We start from the raw sequence: 22,524 nt of genomic DNA on the forward strand, positions 1-22,524 counted from the left end.
TCAGCTCTCTATTGCAAATGCAAGTCTTTATGTTGCATTGCAGCTCCTTCAGTGTAAAAAATGTACTTGATTTGTAAAAAACAAAATAAAACAAAAAAGAATATTCCCTATTTAGACTCCCAAGTCATTTGTTCCCATGAAATAGGGTTCTGTGTCATAACATACTTGCTAATGAGACACACACACACACACACACACACACACACACACACACACACACACACACGTGTGTGTGCATGCGTGTGTGTGTGTGTGTGTGTGTGTGTGTGTGTGTGTGTGTGTGTGTGTGTGTGTGTGTGTGTGTGTGTATGCATGTATGTGTAGGGGTACAGTAACACAGAGCTCTCTGTACCTTTGGGTATGGTAATATTCCGGAGTACCACACTACTCACTCACTTACCTTAGTGCATGTTCCCTAGTATTTATTATACTAGTCTCAATAATTTTGCCATTCACAGTTACAGTCTCTGAACTTCAATGTGGACCAGCACGATTCTGCTCCATCTTGCTACTCTGTGCAGCCATTTGTGAACTGCAAAATTTTGTCTTTTACACTTTTAAATGTGCATCAGTCTTAGACATCTTATGTTATATTGCTGAATACCAAACCTACAATAGAAACAAAGGTTATGTATTGCAAAGGATACTACTTTTGTGTAATTACAAAGGGAAACAGAGCTAAAGACCAGTAATTTCACACTTCCTGTAATTGTTTTGTTTCAAGATATGATAAGTCTATTGTCTAGGAAAGTCTTTTTGTACAGCTTCTATTATGAGTCCTTTTGTTGCAGGTCCTCGAGGAACCCTCACCCTCCCGAATTTATATACACCGTCTCCACAGCTGCACTGTCATAAAGAAGGGAGAAATCTCCCTAAAAAAAAATAATCTCTGCCACTGTACACTTAGAAACTGCACCAGCAATGATTTCCTATAGAAACTGTGACTGCGAAATTCAGCTTTGCCATGTTATGTTTCTTGTGCAATTGTCAAACAAGGAACAAGCTTTTGATAAGAAGAAAAGCATATACATACACACACACACACACACACACACACACACACATATATATATATATATATATATATATATATATATATATTTATAGCAACCACTCTGAAAATACTTAGAGCGTTGCAACTTAATTCTTTAATGTCATTCACAAATCTGACATTTATTTTGAACTTCTTGACATTGTTACTGACGGAGTAGTTTTGGCATGCATAAACCCATGATGCAAACACCGAAAAAAATATACTTTGCCAGCAAGTTATTTTCAAGTGCAGCTGTAACAGGAATGAATGCCAATAGTAAATATGAACTATTTGAGAGATGTGGAACACATAAATAGGTGTTGTATACTATGCAACATTCTATTTCATGTGAAACAACATGAAAGCATGCTGCAATTCAGTGTTTGCTGTCATTACTGACTAGTCAGAAAAATAGCTCTGGAATAAGCATATGCAGATAACCACATAAATGGCAAGAACATGAATGCATGCAGCCTGATGAGTGCATAATGAGATACAAATGACAGCCTCTGAAAGCAGGTTGCAGTTCATAGTCAGAGGGAGTAATAAGTGGGTGGCATGCTGCATGCCACTATAACAGTAAAAACTGCACAGGAGTTTCCAAAGTTGAAACAAGAAAAAATGGTAAACCTAGCAGCTGCATTTGTACAGCAGCGCTTATTGTCTATAAGTGTACCGCTTACCCACTATTTTGAGATGCCAGCAGAAAGTGCATGCATAAATGTTTCTGACAGCTTATCACCTATCAACTGCTAACTGACAGGTGTCTGTAAGATCATGTTGAGTGGACAGATATTTTATGGGCATTGGCTGGCATGTATCACCCACAAACAAGATTGAGATGAGTGTGTGTATTTCCTGTACTATTGGACACCAAGAGTCAGACTTTTCCGGTAAAAGAATGTAAAATAAATAATAAATAAATAAATTTATTTTATTTTACATTTGTTTACCGAGAAAATCTGACTGGACAAAATGTCCTTTTTCAGTGGAGGCCAAGGTAGAAAAGCTCCATATTTATAAATAACAGTATGATACATATACAACGTACAGATACAAATGTTGATTCAATGTAAGATACAAGCGCAAAATGAAAAATATATGTTGTACATTTCACTGAAACAATCATGTAGTCTAGGTAGGAATAAAAGGAGTAGCAGTGACTGAAGGTAAAAAAACAAGTAAGTTAAGTGTACATATGCTTAGTAGGGTAAACTATTCAAATGCAAGAATAACTGGTTGTGTTCCTTTATTAAGACATCTGTTTCCTAGCCAGGGTTTGTGCAAGAGCAGGTCTAGGATTCAGACAGGTGTGATTTGAGAAGATTTTTTTAAAGTTGGAAGTATTAGTTCAGTGAAGGTTCAGATATTTAATGGCAGGGAATTCCAAGTTTTTGTTATGGAGTCTGAGTAAAGTGAAACTCCAGCTACATTGTTAGGTTTGGATATATTTAAGAAGGATTTGTTAGCAGAATGCAATACCCTGTTGTTGGAAAGTGTATTAGTAGATTTTGAAATACTGGTGTTTTTCTGTCGGACTTAGTGTTGAATGGGAGAAGGTTCATAGGTTCATAGGTAGGTACTAGGCTATCGGCCCAAGGGCCTACATAAGCCTAGCCAGCAAGGTACCATAGCTTACGCCACCCAAGAAAGTTATTTTCCTGTGCCACTGTCCAGCAGAGACACGGAAGTGATTCCCCGGGGTGTATTTCCTATTTCCCATCCACTCATCAAGATTTTTCTTGAAGAGTGCTAATGAACTTTGCTTGACATAGATGGGTAGCTTGTTCCAGAGTATAGGAAGTCTCTGGGACAGGAATCTATCCCTCCAGCACGTCCTATTTATTGTGGTGACAAGGTTTAGGTCTCTAGAGTGTGTAGCTTGCAGGGATTGGGATTTCTTTAGGTGTAGCATGTCCAACAGCTCTGGGTTTGACATAGCTTTATATGTTAGGCAGAAATCACCTCAGAGTAGGCAATATGCTGCGGAGTAAAGCTGGAGTTTTTTGAGGCGGTCAGTATAGGGCATCTGTTTCGAGTCCGGTAATCCTCTTTGTGAGGTACTTCTGTGGCCTTTTCAGCTGCTGCAGATGTCTTGTGAGGTACATTCCAAAAGGGGCGTTGTACTCTATAATGGGTCTAATGAGTGACGAGTAGAGGGGAACAATATCCTCTTTTTTCTTGGATGAGAACCCTTTTATGATGAGGTGTGCCATGTAGAAGGACTTCCTGACTACTGTGGCGATGTGACTATCAAAGGAGAGACTATTGTCCACCTGGGTCCCAAGGTCTCTTATCATGCATTCGGTGTTAAGTAGATTGCTGCCTATGTGGTAGTTCATGGGTACAGAGTTTTTACCAAAGGGGATGACACTGCACTTTTTGGCATTGAGCTTGAGGCCATGGCTCTGACACCAGGCATCTGTCTCAGTGAGGCCCTTTTGTAGGATGTCCACATCATTTGGGGACTTGACTATGGCTCCTAGTTTGCAGTCATTTGCGAACTTCATCAGCCAGAGGCCTTCTGTGTTAGCCTGTACTTCAGAGAAGTAGATACCAAACAGGAGATGTCCCAGGACGGAACCCTGTTGCACTCCATTTGTCACTGCCTTGAGGTCAGATTTGGAGTCTGCAACTTTTACAGTGTGGGTTCTGTCAGTGAGCCAGTTGGCAACCCATCTTGTGACGTAGGGATTTATACCTAGTTTAGTGAGTTTAGCTATAATTGCAGAATGGGGGATGGTGTCGAAAGCCTTTGCGAGGTCAAGATAGGCTGTGTGAACCACCTTACCCTCATCCACGGCTTTGGTGACTGCCTCAAAGAAGTCGATCAGGTTCAGGAGGCATGATCTGCCTTTCACAAACCCGAACTGGGTGGGATCCAGAGTTTGGAGGTTAGTTGATTATAAGCAAGTATATTTGGTAGTTCGAGCCAAGATAGTTGTTTTAAAGCCAAAAATAGAATGTGAAATTTGATTCTGTATTAAACTTTACAGTTTTATAATAGCAAGTTTTGAGTTTTACTAGGTCAGATTTCTTAATATTTGTGACAATTTGTAAAGCGTATAGTAGCTTAGAGATAAGGTGGGTTCCTTCTCTAGTAGTGGCCTTTGAAGATTTGTTTAGAAAGTGCCAATTTCTGTACAGAGTTTCTAGTTTTTTGAACTTTTTTTGTTGTCTGTGATATGTGTATGTCGAATTTAATATTATGGTCATTGACCACTCCAAGTAATTTTGTTTGGGAAACTGGAGAAATAATTGTATGGTTTGGTAATGATATACTGAATGGTAGGTGGGGGTCTGCAGCTCTAGTTGGATAGAAGAGCATGCGTTTCATTTTGTTAGGGGTAAGTATAAGTCATGCATTGTTTAGCCAAGATTCCACTGCATTAAATGACTGCTGGATGATTTTTTGGAGTTTTGTAGTGCGGGGGCAGCACAAATCAGGATGGAATCATCCGCATATTGAACTACAGAGGCAAGTGGGGTGGCAGTATGAACATTGTTAATAAAGATAATAAAAAGGAGAGGGTCCCAAATAGATCCCTGTGGTACTCCCAAGGTTACAGGCAGTAGTGAAGAGAGATTTTGTTGCCAGTTTACACCTTGCTGGTGACTAGTTAGATATTGCTGGAACCAAGTAAGTGTAGAATGGCTAAGGTTAAGTTCCAGGAGTGTAGTTAAGAGTTTAGAATGATAGACAGTATCAAAAGTTTTGGACAGATCAAGAAAGATGGAGGAACCTAAATTCCCTTCACTGCTATGGTGGTTAGTAATGTAACAAGGGCAGTGGTGGTACTATGATTAGGATGGAAACCATGCTGAGTGTTAGATAGAAGATTGTCAGTTATTAGATGGTTTAAGATTTATGAATAGATGCACCTCTCAAGTATTTTAGATAATGGTGATAGTATAGCTGTTAGCAAGTAATTTAAGGGACTTCCTGTTCTGAAAACGATCGATTTATTAATATGGATACTGGATAGGATATTGCTTCTGCAGTGATTTTTAGATATTCGGCCGGTAGACAGTCAGCAACAAGTGTAGTAGTTTTAAGCCTTTCAGATATTTAACTATGGTGTTTATTGGATATCACCAGATATTGGTAAGAACTGCATGTTATTGAATGTACTAACTGCAAGGCCGTGTCCTGCTTGTAGAAGGCCCATTTGTATTGCCTGGGTATGTCTGTAGAAGCATTGCAGTATGTGCCAGCCACAGCCTACATGATGTTTGGAGCATACTGCTTCCTTCATAATAGGATTACTAGGAAGCAGGCAGACTAGCCATGTACCCTGGGTTGCTGCTGTCACTGTCAGCACACAGCCTTCATTCAGAGGTGACAGTGAGGGTGATATAGCACCAGACATGCATCTTGACTCATGACTGCCACTAGCATGCTGGCAGACATGTCCATTATGCATCCACTGTCACTATGTACCATTTGAAAATTGATGGGCAGACAGTTACCTACTGACACATGCACATGGGTATATTGTATGCCAGAAATGCTGAGTAGCAGCCACACCACAGCCATCCAAACATGGATGGCACAACACATGGCAGTGCTAACCCTAACCATATCCATAATGCTACTTCTTCCACTGCCCCAACCCAAACCCTCCACATTATCTTATAAAAACCCTTTCCCTCAATGGTACCAGTACACAAGACCAAAGGACACAAAATACAGAAAATAAAATAACTGCAGAACACTGACTCTATCCCTTTTATACCTCTCAACCTCTTTGCACAAGAAATCTAGACAGTGTAAAATGATAGGGGGACAAAGGCCCAGAAATACAAACTGATTTTACATAGTGTTAATGTTACCTTAGAAAGTTGCAAAAATAACAGGATATGTGTCAGTATACATTTTTTCCAGTATGTGAAGTCTGAAACTGTAATGTGTGTCATTATTTAGTGGCTTCAATCCTCAGTATGATTTGCCAGTAATCCACACATTTTATGAGTGGGGCGGACCAAAATTATTAGTCAAAAATCTGAATATTTGGCAAACAATCTGATCAGTTGAGAGCTATGATCCCTTTACCTAACCTTTCCTCTATCCCTAACCTATGAACACTTGCATATTTACAACTACTATAACACATCATTGCACATCTTCTTAACCCTCACTTTAATATTCAAACAATTGTCCTGCATGGTCCTGCTTACCTATACTGTACAAAACTAAATTCAACCATATATGATTCACTCAGATGACAATTCAGACATCTGTGCATTTTATCTTTTTTTCTTATCCCCCAGTAAAATATTTCTGCCAGTAGTGATTCAGCTTATTGAGGTACAACCATATAGCTACATCTATATCTTTAACATACACACACATACATATATATATATATATATATATATATATATATATATATATTTATGTGTGTGTGTGTGTGTGTGTGTGTGTGTGTGTGTGTGTGTGTGTGTGTGTGTGTGTAGAGATAGATGGTTGTGTATGTGTGGAAGCAGAGAAGTGGCTATGATTAGTGCTGTATAGTATTATACGTTTTTATTTAGATTCTGGATTTTTTTTGCCATGTATAATCTATTATTCCATACATCTCAACTTCCCAGCATTAAAAAATCATAGAACTGGCCTATAAAAATATAAGAGCATCAAAAGCTACAGGCCTTTTATTTTTTTGGAAGTGAAGGTCTTCAAATTCTAGGCATTGTTATTATTGTCATAATCATCAACCCCTTTTTCTGTTGTCAGCTCTCACTATGTTTTTCTAGTCAATGCCACTCTCCTACCTTTTCAATAGTCATACCTAATTGTTGCAGGTCTTCTCTTATACAATCCATCAATTTCTTTGCTGTATACTGTCATTTTCTCTTGCCTTCTTCCTATCTCTCCCATATCTTTTTTGCCAGATTCTCCTGCTTTCATGTGAATGTGCTTAAACTGCTGTAATCTGTTCTCTTTGACCTTCTCTGCAATTGGAGATGTTTGGCTTTCTGCTCTGATGTCCTCCTTTCTTCATCTCTCCCACAGTGTGCATCCTACCATCCATATCCAGCTCTTCATCTCCATAACCTCTAGCTTTGTCAACTGCTCTGTCCTTACTGCCCAGGTTTCTGTATCAGTACTGGTCATATCACTGTTTTGTACACAGTACAATTCAGCTTCTTTAGAATGTTTCCATCACACAATACCCAATCACTCTGTGCCAGTTGGCTGCAGCCCCTCTGACTCTAACTTTGAGTTCTTTGTTCAGACTTCCCTACTTTTCAACCACTCCTCCCATATACTTGAGGTTATTGAGCTGTTATACTGGTGTCCCTTCTATCTCAACTTTCAGCTTCTTATGGTTTCCCCCATTTGCTGCCATGACAACTGTCTTTTCTGTACTCAGTTTCCTTCCATGTGCCTTCGGTTTTGCACTCTGTTCCCCTAACCTTTGTTAAAGTTCTTTGATCTATTAACTTTTGATAAAAGTTCTTGTTCTGACTCTGCCTGTAGTGCCACATCTGCATACAGCAGATTTGCCAATCTGTCTCTTCCAACATGTTTGCTAATGTAGTCCATCACTACTATATACAGCAGTAAGATCAGAAGTGAATCTTGATGTATACCAACTCCCACTGAGAACCCATTGTGAGTCTAAACATTGCTAGTAATTGTGACACTACCTGCACCAATTCTACTAATGTTTCTGGGACTTTGATCTATCACAGGACTGCCCAAATTAGCTTTCTTGAGATGTTGTCATAAGCTTTTTCCAAGTGTGGGAATACATAATTGGAGTCTTTCCTCACCTCTAGCTTCATTTCAACTGTCTCACTGCAAACAGGGTCAGTTATGCTGCATCCTGATCTGAATCTGAATTTCTCATCTGCCTTCTTACTTTCTACAGTTCTGCATATTTCCTCATCAGTTATGCTGTCCATCTCTTTCATGCAGTGTTTAAGAAGATACCTCTGTACCCCTCTCTAGTCATTCGGGATACCCCGTTTTCTCCATACTTCTATGAGTACCCTCTTGAGCCATTTCTCCCCAACATTTTGATAATATCTGCAGTGACCTTTTCTGACCCCGCTGTTTCCTCTGACTTCATTTTCCTTGATTGCTGATGTTCATACTTCAATGGTGGGCACATTTTCTTCTCTCATTATAGGCTGTGTCTGGAGTAGCGCAGCTATTGTAGGTTTTTTTTTTTTTTTTTTTCATTCAGAAGCTGCTGGAAGTACTTCTTCCATTTGCCTTTGATGTCCTATAGACTGGCAAGCAGGTTGTTGTGAACATCCCTCACGAATAGTGTCTGAAGACTATTTTCATTATGTCTCTGTTTTTGCCTTAAAATGTGATAGAGCTTCAGTGTGCCCACTGCTGAGTCATTTTCTAGATGCTAGATACCCTATAGGTAAAGATAAGGGAAATGTATTCACGCTTAGTCTTATTTAATACTGTGACATGCTTAAAATGTTTACATTAATGAAGAAATTGATAAATTCAGGAAAAGCAAGAATAAATTTAAGGATATAAATCAGTGCCATGCTTAAACTACAGTATTTGACAGGTCTGTGCCGAATTCCATAACACTGAAATTTTAATTTTATGGTGGGTCCTTAACTACATGGTCATTAATTTAAGAGATGTGTACTTTTGGCTGTCCCTTATTAAAGGATTTGTATCAAGTGAGGGTGGGTTTACATTTAGTGCTATCCTTCTGTGGAAAGATAACATTCCAATAAATAGTTTCTGATACTGTTTTAAGATATTTTTGCCATTGTTTACCTTCAATGCTGACCTACCTATCATTGTATTAATTTGTTCAATCCCCTTTACCTATGTCACATGACATTTCACTGAGACCAGTCATCATTTTGGTCGCCACACTTTAAAAGGAAATGCTGACAAGCTTTAGCAGTTTTTTCTATCAGAGTGGTAAGAGACAGAAGTCTAGGAAACCCAACTGCTTTTCTGTCGCTGATAAACTTAACAGCATCCTTGGCATTCTATTCCAGTGCCAAAATGATATGGCAACCCAATGAACAGCCACTACCATTCACAGATTCTACTAGGAAAGAAGGGGACGGCAGGACACTGCCAGACCAGTCTTCCATAAAATGCACACATGCGCGCCCGCACACACTTGTTGACAATTTAGTGAAATAAATCTACCTACTGCATGTTCTTGGGAATGTAGGAGGAAATTGGAGTACCCAAAGAGAACCCAATTGATCATAGGGAGAGCATGCAAATACAACAATGAAGGAGCTCCAGCTGGGAGACATCCCCAGCACCATTCCCAAAGTACCATAATGCTATCAATGGCCTAATGTCTGCATCCTAACTGCAGATGCTGCACAACTTTATCTCATCTGCAAGCCAGGACCTTTCTATTGACATCCCATGCTATCCTAGCAAAGCATTTCCTTCTCTCAAGAAAACAAGATGGTCTGAATCGTTCCAACAGTTACATATTAACTGCACCTGTGGCACACATGACTGAGCCTAAACTTGGATTTTAAGGAGTGTAGATGGATTTACCTCCTTAACTCCAGTAATCAAGCCAATTTCTAATTATTTTTGTACAGTAGTTATTCCTGGCACACCCTTAAACATTACTAAATTATAAACATGTATTGGAATAATTTATTGCACATGTGAAGGTGCCTGCAAATGCAGCTTGATGGTTTTTGCAAGTTTAATTGAATGAAATAAAGTATCTGTAAGCATCTCTAATCTGAACTAACTATTGCGAGAAGAGGCTATCTGATAAAAATAAGATAATTTTTCTGTTCTTTTTGTCTCCATGACTGCTGACGATCACATCTCCCCAGCCCGTCGAGCCATTTCATACCTTTATAGTAGGTAATCCAAGCACAGAGAAAAAGGCCAACCCAGAGGGACCTTTATCAAGACATTACTGGAGTTGTGTTATTTCCCTGCTAGCATTCTGCCAGAGAGGGCATTTCGATTAGGACCATTATCCCATTTCTGGTGTCTGATCTGAGTAACTACATTACCACAGGGTGTCATACATATTTCCTTTGTATGCTTTTACCCACAACCTATGAGGGCTACTGTCACTGGCCTGGGCTCACAAAAAACATGTTTCTTGTATCTCTGTATATGATACCAATCAGTTGATGAGAATCACCATTACCTCCCTTCAGGGATGGGCAGGCCATCACTGGCCAATCTGGATCTTTCAGTGCTCGAGTCATTAGTCATCACATGGTCATTCCAAGCTTTATTCATGTATAGCACACCAACAAACTATAATAAAAAAATTAATTAACTGATTAATTAATTAATTTAAGTAAATAAATTTGGGTGGTGGGTGGGTGTAGGTCACTGATCCTGTTTCACAATTTGCTGGCACTTGACATGTGCAAATATACTACCATACACATGATGAAGACAAATTATTATAGGATCATAGGAGATTACTAGGGTAATACTAGACATATTTTAAGCCTAACCATTCATGCTCTAATTTTCCCAGTTATCAATGCCCATGGACTGGAATGGCTTAGGCATATGCTTGTGCCCTATGGCATCTTCAAGTTGTCCCTGTCCATAAGAGACAAAGGTGACAAGTCAGGGGTGAATTTGCAATTTCCCATCCATTGGTCCAAACTGCATTTGAAGAGGTGTAGGGAAGAGCTCTACTTCATATGAATGGGGAGTCTGTTCTAGAGAAGGGACAATCTGTGACACACATGCCTGTCACTCCAACATGTTTTGCTTATGTCAAAGGGGAGGTTTAGATCCTTTGATTAGGTAATTCTTGTGCTATTTGTTTTGCAATTGTTAGGCAGATCTATCAGGGCTGAAAGGAATATGCCTTGTAGGTTAGGATAGATCGCCTCTCAGTAGTCTTAGTAAACTGAGTACAGGGACAGGACACTGAGGCGGTCCACAAAAGACATGTTATTTATACCCTGTATTCTTTTAGTGAGGAATTTATGTGGCAGTTCCAGCTGTTGCAAATGCCTAGTCAGATACATGCTGAAGGGTTAATTGAACTTAATTATTAATCTAGTTTGGGCTGAATATAGTGGGACTATGATCTCTTTAGATCTGGATGCCATGCCTATATTTATAAGTTGTTCAAAGTAGAAGAATTTTCTCACTACTGTGCACACATGCTGATCAAAGTTCAGGTTACTGTCAACCTGAGTTCCCAGGTTTCTTAGTTGGTCTACTCTTAAGGGAGTGTTATAAATGTTTCAATTTGCAGTGTTGGTTGTCTTCACAAAATGTATAATTATGGATCTTTTTGCTCTGAGCTTTGGGACATGGCTCTGGTACCAGTTTGCTATCTGTATGAAGCCCTCCTGGAGGATATCTAAATCTTATGAGGATTCCATTATTGCACCCAGCTTGCAAGCGTTAGAAAACTTCATCAGCCAAAGATCATGTATGTTTGCCTTGATTTCAGAAGGGTATATTCCCAACATGAGAGGTCTCATGTCTGAGCTCTGTGGGACACCACAAGCAACAAGCATCTTGATAGAGGGGGATTCCCCCACAACAACTTCATGTTCATAGGTTCATAGGTAAGTACTAGGCTATCGGCCCAAGGGCCTAAGTAAGCCCAGCCAACAAGGTTCCCTGGCTTACACCACCCAAGAAAGTTATTTTCCTGTGCAGCTGTCGAGCAACAGAAGTGATCAATGGGATGTATTTCCTATTTCCCATCCACTCATCAAGATTTTTCTTGAGGAGTGCTAATGAGGAACTTTGCTTGACACAGATGAGTAGCTTGTTCCAGAGTATGGGAAGTCTCTGGGACAGGAATATATCCCGCCAGCATGTCCTGTTTATTGTGGTGACAAGGTCTATGTCTCTAGAGCATGTAGCACAAAGAGATTGGGATTTCTTTAGGTGTAACATGTCCAACAGCTATTGGTTTGACATAGCTTTATATGTTAGGCAGAGATCACCTCGGAGTACGTGATATGCTATGGAGTAAAGCTGAAGTATTTTGAGACGGTCAGTGTAGGGCATCCATTTGAGGCCAGTAATCCTCTTTGTGAAGTACTTCTGTGGCCTTTCCAGTTGCTGCAGATGTCTTGTGAGGTACATTCCAAAAGGTCTATATTATAACATTGAATTTTATAAAGTTCAAATGTTATAATATCCAACCAGTTTTGTTGAATGTTGAAAACAGCGAAGGTGCAGGACACCAAATACTTTCCCAGGGAAAGAATTCAGTGGGCCATTGCTGTGGCTTCACTGTTTTCAGGGTTTGATATGTTGGAGCATTACGGGTCAGGTTCAGGTAAGTGTGCGATTGTGTGTAGGTTAGGGTTAGGGGGCGGGTTAGGTGAGTTAGGGTTAGGGAGCAGGTCAGGTAAGTGTGCAGTTGTGTGGATGTTAGTGCTAGGGCGCAGGTCAGGTAAGTGTGCGGTTGTGTGTAGGTTAGGGTTAGGGGGTGGGTTAGGTGAGTTAGGGGTTAGGGCGAGGGTGAGTGTGTGATAGTGGCGGACCTTAGGGTTAGGGTCGGGTTAAGGTGAGTGGATAGCTAGTAGTGTATGTAAAGTTTAGTTTAGGTTTAGGTCTAGGATTTTAAGTGTATGTGTGTGGATTGCTGTTTTTTGTGTGTGTTTGTGTTGTGTGTATGTTTCTCGGAATAGCGATTTTTTTTCCCTGGGAAAAAAAATCGCTATTCTGACTGTTCGATGTTTATGGATTTCGGTGTTTAGGGTTCAATATTATAACATTTGATCTTTGTAGATTTCGATGTTATAATATAGACCCCACTCCAAAATGGGCATTGTACTCTATAATGGGTCAAATGAGTGTTGAGTAGAGGGGAACAATGACCTCTTTTTTGCTGGATGAGAACCCTTTTGTGATAAGGTGTGCCATGTAGAAGGATTCCCTGACTACTGTGGTGATGTGATTATCAAAGGAGAGACTACTGTCTACCTGGGTCCCAAGGTCTCTTATCAGACCTTTGGTGTTAAGCAGACTGCCGCCTATGTGGTAGTTCATGGGCACAGAGTTTTTACCAAAGGGGATGACAGTGCACTTTTTGGCATTGGGCTTGAGGCCATGGCTCTGACACAAGGCATCCGTCTTAGTGAGGCCCTTCTGTAGGATGTCCGCATAATTTGGGGACTCAACTATGGCTACTAGATTACCAAACAGGAGAGGTCCCAGGACTGAACCCTATGGTACTCCACTTGTCACTGGTTTGAAGTCAGATTTGGAGTCTACAACTTTTACAGTGTGGGTTCTGTCACTGAGCCAGTTAGCAAACCATCTTGTGACATAGGGATTTATACCTAGTTTAGTGAGTTTAGCTATAATTCCTGAATGGGGGATAGTGTTGAAAGCCTTGGCGAGGTCAAGATAGGCTGTGTGAACCATGTTACCCTTGTCTGTGGCTTTGGTGACTGCCTCAAAGAAGTTGATCAGGTTCGGGAAGCATGATCTGCCTTTCACAAACCCGAACTGGGTGGGGTCCAGGGTTTGGAGGTTACCAATGTCTTTGTGTTCTATCCATGAGACATTTGGCTGTACATCTGGAGGCTATGGTTGAATAGAGATTCTAGTGGGCCTAATAAGTTGAGTTTCAGGTTATCTGGGAGGCATCCTGGGATATTATCAGGACCCATTCATGCAATGTTTATAGCTTTGCAGACTGCAGTGACAGTTGGCGGAGAAATGATAAGGGATGTTTCCTGGAAGGGTAATTTGAGATGATAGGGGGTTAAATTAAAAATAAATTTATCAGCCAGCAAATTTAATACATCATCCAGTTCAGTATAGAAATTACATTTTCTATTAGTTCAGCACACTGTTGTGTGATCCCTTTAAGGTTGTGTATATAACTGAAAAATGCCTTATAAGTATCTTTAGCCTGGGATACTATTTTTGCATTGAAGTTGGCTTTGGTGGACTTGATTGGTCCTATGAACTGCTTGTTGAGACTGATGAGGGAGTTTGTTTTTATCGGTTGGGTGTAGCTCTTCTGACATTTTAACTTTGGCAAGATCTGTTATACAGACCAGACAAATAATGAGCAAAAGGCTTATTAAGTTCTATAAAACAGTCCGATTGAATAACACAAACATAGGGTTGTAGAAGTAATCCTACTGGTATGTTCATATCTTGGGGATGTTTCTATTGATGTATGATAAAACCATGAAACACTGAACATTTTTATTTTGAAGAAAATGTCTACAGTATTTATTAAACTAAAATTCAGATGAAATAAAGAAAATGAGGGGAGAGAGTGAGAGAGACAGAGAAGAGGTATTTGGACTGTGGGTTACACGTAGGGGACGGAAACCATATTAAAATGTGTAGAATAGTTGTGTAATGTATGCCAAAGATCTGACAGATTATGAATGGGATTTGGGAAGTCAGAGGTCAGGTAATATATGGCATACCTTGCATATTTAAGAATGTATTATTAAAATTGGGTTCTAAACTTGGTATAGAATTTACTTATTTTTTGAATGGAAGTAAGATATTCCTAATGCCTTAGTGGAATGAAGTAGAAAGTATGGATTAAAAAGCATAGTTTTTCAGGTGTTTGGAGTGAGGTACCTTAAAGGGGAATTCATCTAAACTCGTATCTTAAGGATTTGGTTGGTAGGTGGGCAGCTAGAAATGATAAGGTCTACAGTTTTAACAGTTCAGTGACAATGAAGAAGAAATATGGACATGGGAAAGAAAAAGAGATTTAATGTTGTTTAATATCTATGCAAAGGAGAAAGCAAAACTAACCAATACAAAAACAGCAGCACCAAAGATATTTGAAGAGAAATACAGGCAAAGGAATCCAAACATGGAAAACTTTGCAGTGCAAAAAATAAGAAGACAAAGAGGAAAAGTAGACAAGGAGATTAGTAACAGAGACATTAAGGAAATAGAAGTTGAGGTTACGGAGTGCCTGCGAAGTGAAAGATTCAGTGTAGAAAACCAAATGCAAAAAGCACCACAACAAGATCAATGGCTATCCAAATTCAGGGGAAACCAGTGGAACAGGAAGCTGTTGGTCAGGGGCCATATGAAAATATTTTGGAGCCTTCCACAGGAAACTAGTAAAACAATATAATATAATATACTATAATATAATATACTATAATATAATATAATATAATATAATATAATGTGAATTAGTTTTTAATTCACATTATATTACATTATATATTATGTTATATTATATTATATTATATTATATTATATTATATTATATTATATTATAGTATATTATATTATAGGATGATGATATGTCAGTGTATGTCACTGGTGTTGGGTTCAGTGGTATCCTCTTATGATAGCATAACATAAGTTTATGCTGACAAGATCAGCAGTATATGATAAATTGTTGGTTCTGAGTTTTGAGAGGGCAGTTTGTGACTGGAATATAACTTTTCAATGGATATTATTTTCTTAGTCTAATGTTAGTTGCTGCAGATATAACCTTTTGATTACAAACCTGCTATCATTACTTCTTTTTATTTTTGCACTGTTTAATGAAAGGATTGACAGAGAAGCATAATGAAGAACACAACCATATTTCAGACATTTAGCATTCCCAGTCAGTATAGGTTCCTACAGTAGGACAACAGTGTTTAGAACTGTATTAAGCTGGAACATATGAAAATGTCATCAGCAGAAGAAGGAATGGAATGTAATTTGAAGAGTCCATGTTAGTGCATCATGTAGTTCCAAAACAGCAGCACCCCCAGTCATCGTTTCATTGTCTCATTAAAGTAGTCATAGCAGCTTTGACCACTCTTATGTCTTCTGCTGTACCATTGTCAGGTAATGCAATCTAATAGCCTTCTATTCAGTATCTGTAATAGAATTTATTCTCACTTTTAATGTAAACCATTCCTTTACCACTTAACACCCATGTGCATGTCTATACCTCCTTCTGCTTCATTACTGTGCCTCTCAGTTGAACTGAAGTAATGCCGCTCATTTAAGTCTTACCACTCAACTTTTATTCTCCCCTCTAAAGTGGTACATACTTTTATTGACAGTTTCCTCATACAAGTCACACCATCTTCATTAATGTTCTGTGTTACAGTGCACATGCGCAAGGCAAGCATATTGTTTCTGCATAGCAGTTGGCATGAAATTTAAGACCCATTCCCAAAATGACTTGTGCTGCTAAGTGGAACTGAAGCCTGCTGATGGTGCAGAAGCAAAGTATTTGCAGTTAATAGTGCACTTGTTTGTCATCATGGTTTGTTTTTTGTTGTGCCATTGTAATATCAATGGTACTGCAGCTACCACAATTATTTGACGTGGCACTGTTGAAAAATCTTTGCAAAGTCATTTGAAATTTCAGGGGTGGATCACTTGCTTCTGGTAGAATAACTCACTTTTTAATAGGTACTACCTCTTTTCAATTAGATATTAGTAATAAAACCATCATAGGAGCTAACAGGATTACTTTCCATATTAAGTCACAGTGATAAGTTTGACATCTTTTATGCTGTGTCTGATTTTCATGTTTTTTTTCAGTTGTAGTTCATTAACACTTACAATTTAGTTATTTTGCTTGCAATGCAGTAGAACTTTTTATTATTTAGAAGAAAATGATGTCTGCTGTAGTTTTACTGTAATGAACCACCTTTTTTCTTCTTCTTGGTCTTTGTTATAAGAATATTAATTTTAGTAATAATCCATTCAGCTGCATGATTTGGGTGTGTCACTACTTATTGAGTAGTGATATTAAGAAAGTCAAAATAATGAATGTAAAATCCTGAAAAGTCAAAATGTTGAAATTTTAATGTGTTTTAATACATAATTTCCAAAACATTAACACCTTACTCCACCCCACTAGCATAAGACAGACAGCTTTCTTGACATTCCTCAGGTACACGATTCCGTTTTACTAGATTGGTCTACATCTCTTCCTTTTCCTTGCGCTATCCACAAACACTCCTACACACACATTTTCTCCACCTTTCTCTGGCACATACTCTTCCTTCCTTAACATAATCATACAGAATTAATTGCACATGTTGCTACCTATTACCCTTTTACCACTACCTGAATATTTCACAGTTATCCTACTAAGTTCTCACTTATCTTTATTATTATTTTATTTTATTTTCCATTTGTTTACTGGGCTAGAATGACTGGACACAAGGTGACCATTTTCAGCAGAGGCCCGGGGAGAAAAGCTCCTGATACACAGCAAAAAATTATAACAAAATAATAAAAATAATAAAAAATTCTATCAACATAGCTACCCTAAACCTTTACCCTAGCACATTCAGGAATAAATGCAGCTTACACTGTTATCACAAAGGCTTTGCTTTAAACCTTAACTCATCATAAAACATCTTGCATATCATAGAGTTCTATCCTAACTAATCACAAAACCTGCACAAATTCTTGCTTCTCACAAAATCGTTCACATTTCCTCAACTTTCCTCATACCACGTACATCCGTTCACTCATCTCTTTTATCCACTATGCTTATTCTTTGATTCTTAGCACTACATCCCGTAATCCTACTCACAAACTTAAATATCCTCCCTCACTAAATTCCACCCCAAACTACCATGTCATAAAACAAAACGTACCATTTTATGTCAGCATAATCTGCCCTATCCTGTATCAGTCTTTGATCTCAATAAAGAAATCTATCTAAATAATAATGCTTTGCAATCAAAACATAACTTATAAAGTCAAATGTAAATGCCCCTCCTAAAAAAAAACACTTCATATCAAAACTGAAACTAAATGGTGACATTCACCCATACCCTAGTCCTCCAAACAAAAAAATAAAAACACAACACTCACCTGCCTCACAAAAACTCACACATCTCCATTCTCTTCCCAAAAGGCACAAACAGACTTACTGTTCCTCACTATGATCCTTATAATATGTGCAACAAAATACCATCTCTACATTTTGACACTGTATTATGCTCCCAAGTATGTTAGACACTACAGAAACTTGGCTAAATCAGATATAAAATACAAAAGAATCCCCCTACCAGGCTACAACATCATAAGAATGGATAGAAAAAGAAATAGGCTAGAACAGTAGCCTCCCTTTAAAGAAATACAAAAAAAATACATTTGCACAATAACCCTATAAATATACCGCATAACAATATTAACACTGCCAAAATATGGAGGATACCCAACAGCATAAGCCAAGGAAACAATCATACAGGGGAACCTCAACACTAACTGGTAACTAATATGCTTAGATACCACCAACTATACAGTAAACCTTTATAATTTTATTCAACTCAACAGTGCTCCAAATAGACTTATCAAAAAATACCACTGGTTGCCTACCAGACACCATAAGTGACCATCATCCTACCTTTGCTATAAGGCAGGAAAACAATACCCACACACAACCACAATATAAGCAGGCACACAACTTCAGTAAATTCCAGGCACAAACTTAATTCCAACCTTCAACTGTGTAATTGGAATATTCTAAACACTTGCTTCTAGTGGAAGCAGTCTTAGAATTAAAAAAATAATAATTTTATGCATATACTAAATGAACAGGGTCCTATCATAACAAAAAGGATAGACTCTTATCCAGTACCTTAGTTAAAAGAAACCAAAGTAATTTATGCTTAGTGACAAAGATAGGAAGAATGGTTTCAAATTAAACCTCAACACATCTAGCAAAGCTTCAGACATCTCAGAAACCATAGCAAATCCCAAATTAGAATAGTGAAAAAAAATCTGTATTATTCTCAAGGAAAACACCAACATAACCTAAACTAAAAACTTTTCTGCACACTGGTTAAACAACAACGCTGACACCATCAACTAATATTCACAACAGTGTCTGCCACACAGTTCGATAACTACTCATGCAGTCTTCTCTCTTGCCAAACATAATCCTTCCTTTACTCCTGTACCATCTAATCAGCTAAATGAGCATCCTTCTCCTTAAAAACCTGCCCCTACTATCTAAACTGCCCTCACTAAGACTACCACACTAAAAAAGTAAATAAACAGATAGAATAAATAAAATACGTTCTTATAGCATGTATGTACTACATGCATTCATGCATACACTGTCAGTACACAGCAGTAAAGAAACAGTATTCCTCCTCTTTAATGAAACTCAAAAAGAAGTACTGGCATGGGCCCTCTTGAGAGTGTATGTGTGTGCGGAGTGTGTGTATAGCTCTCTGTACATGTAGGGGAGTGGATATTTTGGTTTCAACATTTTATCATTTCAGCATCATACAAACATTACTTCAGGAAGTTGAGATGGACCAATGTGATTTATGCGTACATGATCAGCAGTGCTTAAGAAAGTGGTATACTTTTGTAATGAACAACAAAACATTGTACACTGCTTCAGCATGATCAGCAGCACATGTGAAAGCAGTGCAACGTTTAATCAGTAGCAAAATTATGTTTGTTGTTTTTCTGTAATATCAGCAGTAGTGAAAACAATTTAATTTTATAAACAAACAGCTAAACACTGTATGTTATTTTCAGGTGATAAGCAGTGCTTTTGAATGCCATACAGATTATTTTAATTCAACAGCAAAATGCTAATTGTTGTTTCCCCCATGATCAACAGCACTTTCTAAATTAGTACATTTTGTCTAGATTAAAATGTAGATTGCTTCTCTACAGTTGTTTACAAAAATTCTGTATGTTGCTTTCTCTGCTCAACAAAACTTAAGAAAACAAGTTTAGCCCCTTCAAAAAAGTAGATTTTTTTTCTTTGCATCTTTGAAATTCATTGAATTGTGTCTTCAAATCTTTGTGTTTCAGTTTTTAGAGTGTGACAGTTGTTCGATGTTTTGATACTTTGATCGTCTGTTATACACCCATATATAATATATATATATATATATATATATATATATATATATATATATATATATATAGTTGTGTGTGTGTATATATGTATATATAAATATATATACATATATATATATATATATATATATTTATGTGTGTGTGTGTGTGTGTGTGTATATACATATATATATATATATATATATATATATATAGATATAGATATATATATAGATATCAACAAAAAGTAGAACGTAGCTATACAGGAGTGAGTGCTCTAGACATTGGCATATGAAGTAATAAAATAGACTGTTGTGACAACTTCTTATGAAAGATCTGTGCCAAAGATCACTTTGCATTCATATTAAAAATAAAAACAAAAGCATTCAAGCTGGACTTGCTTATTAAACCATGGTTCATTAAGTTAAAACAAGACGTGAGAAAAAAAAAAACGTTACCATGGTCAGATGGGGTGGCAGGGTAATGGCATTGATGGGTAGACCATTTGGTAGACTGACTTCAATAAAGCAAAATAAGCTTCATTGTTCTAATATATATTGTCCTTGGTGGCTTTTTCTGTGTATTACCTCCATATGTTTAGCAAAAGGTGGGAAGGTAATTTTTTAACCAAAAGCTGACTTAACAGTACAGACATTATGTAATTTTAATCAAGGGCAAAGTACTTTGTATTGCCTTCCTGCAATCATCAGTGCTTCTGAAAGTAATGTAATCTTTATAGCAACAGTGAAATATGCCATGTTGCTTTCCTGCAGTGATGTTTGGTGACTTCAAAGCCAGGGTGGGGTGTGCTGCAAGAAGCAACTGAATGGGTGAGGTTAACTTGAATGGGATGGGGCTCTATTACAAATGGTTAGTGACCATTACCTGCAAAAAAACAACAGATGTAGTCATTCATTTACATCCACAGACTGCCTCAAGATGCAGGCACTCATTACAGTCACTTTACTTACTGTGTACACCACAGATGTCTGATTTGCAGTCAACAAAACCAGACGTTTTTTTTTTTACAGTGAAGCCCTCTTCATAGGATTTCATGGAGCATCTCTATTATGTACCAATCCCATTACAATTCTTTAATGCCCACCTTATGCTTTTCCCTCAGTGTGTCCCCTTACCCTCCAGACAGACTACTACTGTTTTGTTTTCTCATACTTTATTTTACTGTTTCTCTTTCACCCATGCATTTGACATACTCAAGGCTCCACTGTAATAAGACTAGAGGATGTAACTGAATCCTGACCAAGGTATGGAAACCATTAGTTCTATGCAGGTCGTATGAGTCTAGATGTTTTGAGGTGCATCTTAGGGATATTTTTGCAACCTTTTCATTAAATGGTTGCCTGAAAAAAATTCATAAGTATGAAAATAATAATTTTTTTTCTTTCAAGGAAAATAATCTGTCTAAAACTCAATGTTCAAAGCTAGCAAAATAGTAGTTCCCCAGTATACTGGGACGATAAATTCAAGGATACATTAATCCAACATGAGAACATTGCCTTTCTGCCATTCCAAAAGGAGTAGTTTCCTTATGCATGCCCCTTTGGTATTAAATTGGGAAGAAACTAAAAATACAAATGGTCAAAGGTATATATTAAACAGCTGAAGGTCTGGCAGAAGAAACTGGAGTGCATGGCAAACGTCACAGAAAGATAATGAGTACACTCAGACTCAGTCCTGAAGGAAATACAACTCAAAGCTCAACTAGAAAACCAAGCACAGTATGATGTCAACACTACTCATTTTAATATTTTGTCAGCAATCATTTGCTGTCATAAGCATCCTGTCCAGACCCCCAGAGACACTCAATTATTGATTAGAATGCTGACTTTTGAATGTAATGTAACTTGAAAAGGATTTTAGCTAATTGCTACTTTTTAGATACACTGGAACTCCTCATCCACATACATTTACTTTTATGACAGACAATCCCCATACTCCTAATAATAATAATCCATCAAAAACTAAGCATATAAGATTTGGTAGGCATAAATTGAAAGGTGAATATTTAATACAGCACACAGTGATTGAAACTGTAAACTCATTTAAGGACCTAGGTATATGGGTAGATTCAGCTATGAGTTTTTCTAATCATAGCAGTCAATTGGTTAATGATAGTTATAGAACTATAGGTTGTATAAAACAATTTAGAAAGTCTAGGAAATAACAAATAATGACATCATTGTTTGTTAGTTACATTAGACCCAAACTTCAGTATGGAATAACAATATGGAAACCCTATTAGAAAACAAGCATGAGTAACTGGAAAGAGTACAATGAAAATATACCAAGGGTATCCATGGATGTGACAATTTAAGTTATTATGAAGGACTAAAATATCTGAACTTGTACAGTATCTCTTAAAGATATCTAAGAGGAAATCTTATTCAGGTATAATGCCACTTAGTGACAACTACGTCTGGTAGTGTGGGTTAACAAAAAGTACTACAGAATTATCAGACAGCATGTAGGAGATTCTTTAGGACTGAGAAGTGTACTAATTGGTTCTCTGACAAAGTAGCTAATGCATGGAACAGACTACCAAATTAAATTAAAGCAAGTACTAGTTTAGATATTTTTTAAGAACAGCCTGGATACTTATTATGGGAACAAGTGTTTAGGTATATTGGCAAACTAGAAGGGCATTAATGCCCATGCTTGAAATATTTGTATGTATGTATGTATGCATGTATATAGGTTCATAGGTAGGTACTAGGCTATCTGC

This window comes from Protopterus annectens, chromosome 14.part0, assembly GCF_019279795.1.
Source record: "Protopterus annectens isolate FY-2018-M chromosome 14.part0, PAN1.0, whole genome shotgun sequence".
Classification (NCBI taxonomy): domain Eukaryota; kingdom Metazoa; phylum Chordata; order Ceratodontiformes; family Protopteridae; genus Protopterus; species Protopterus annectens.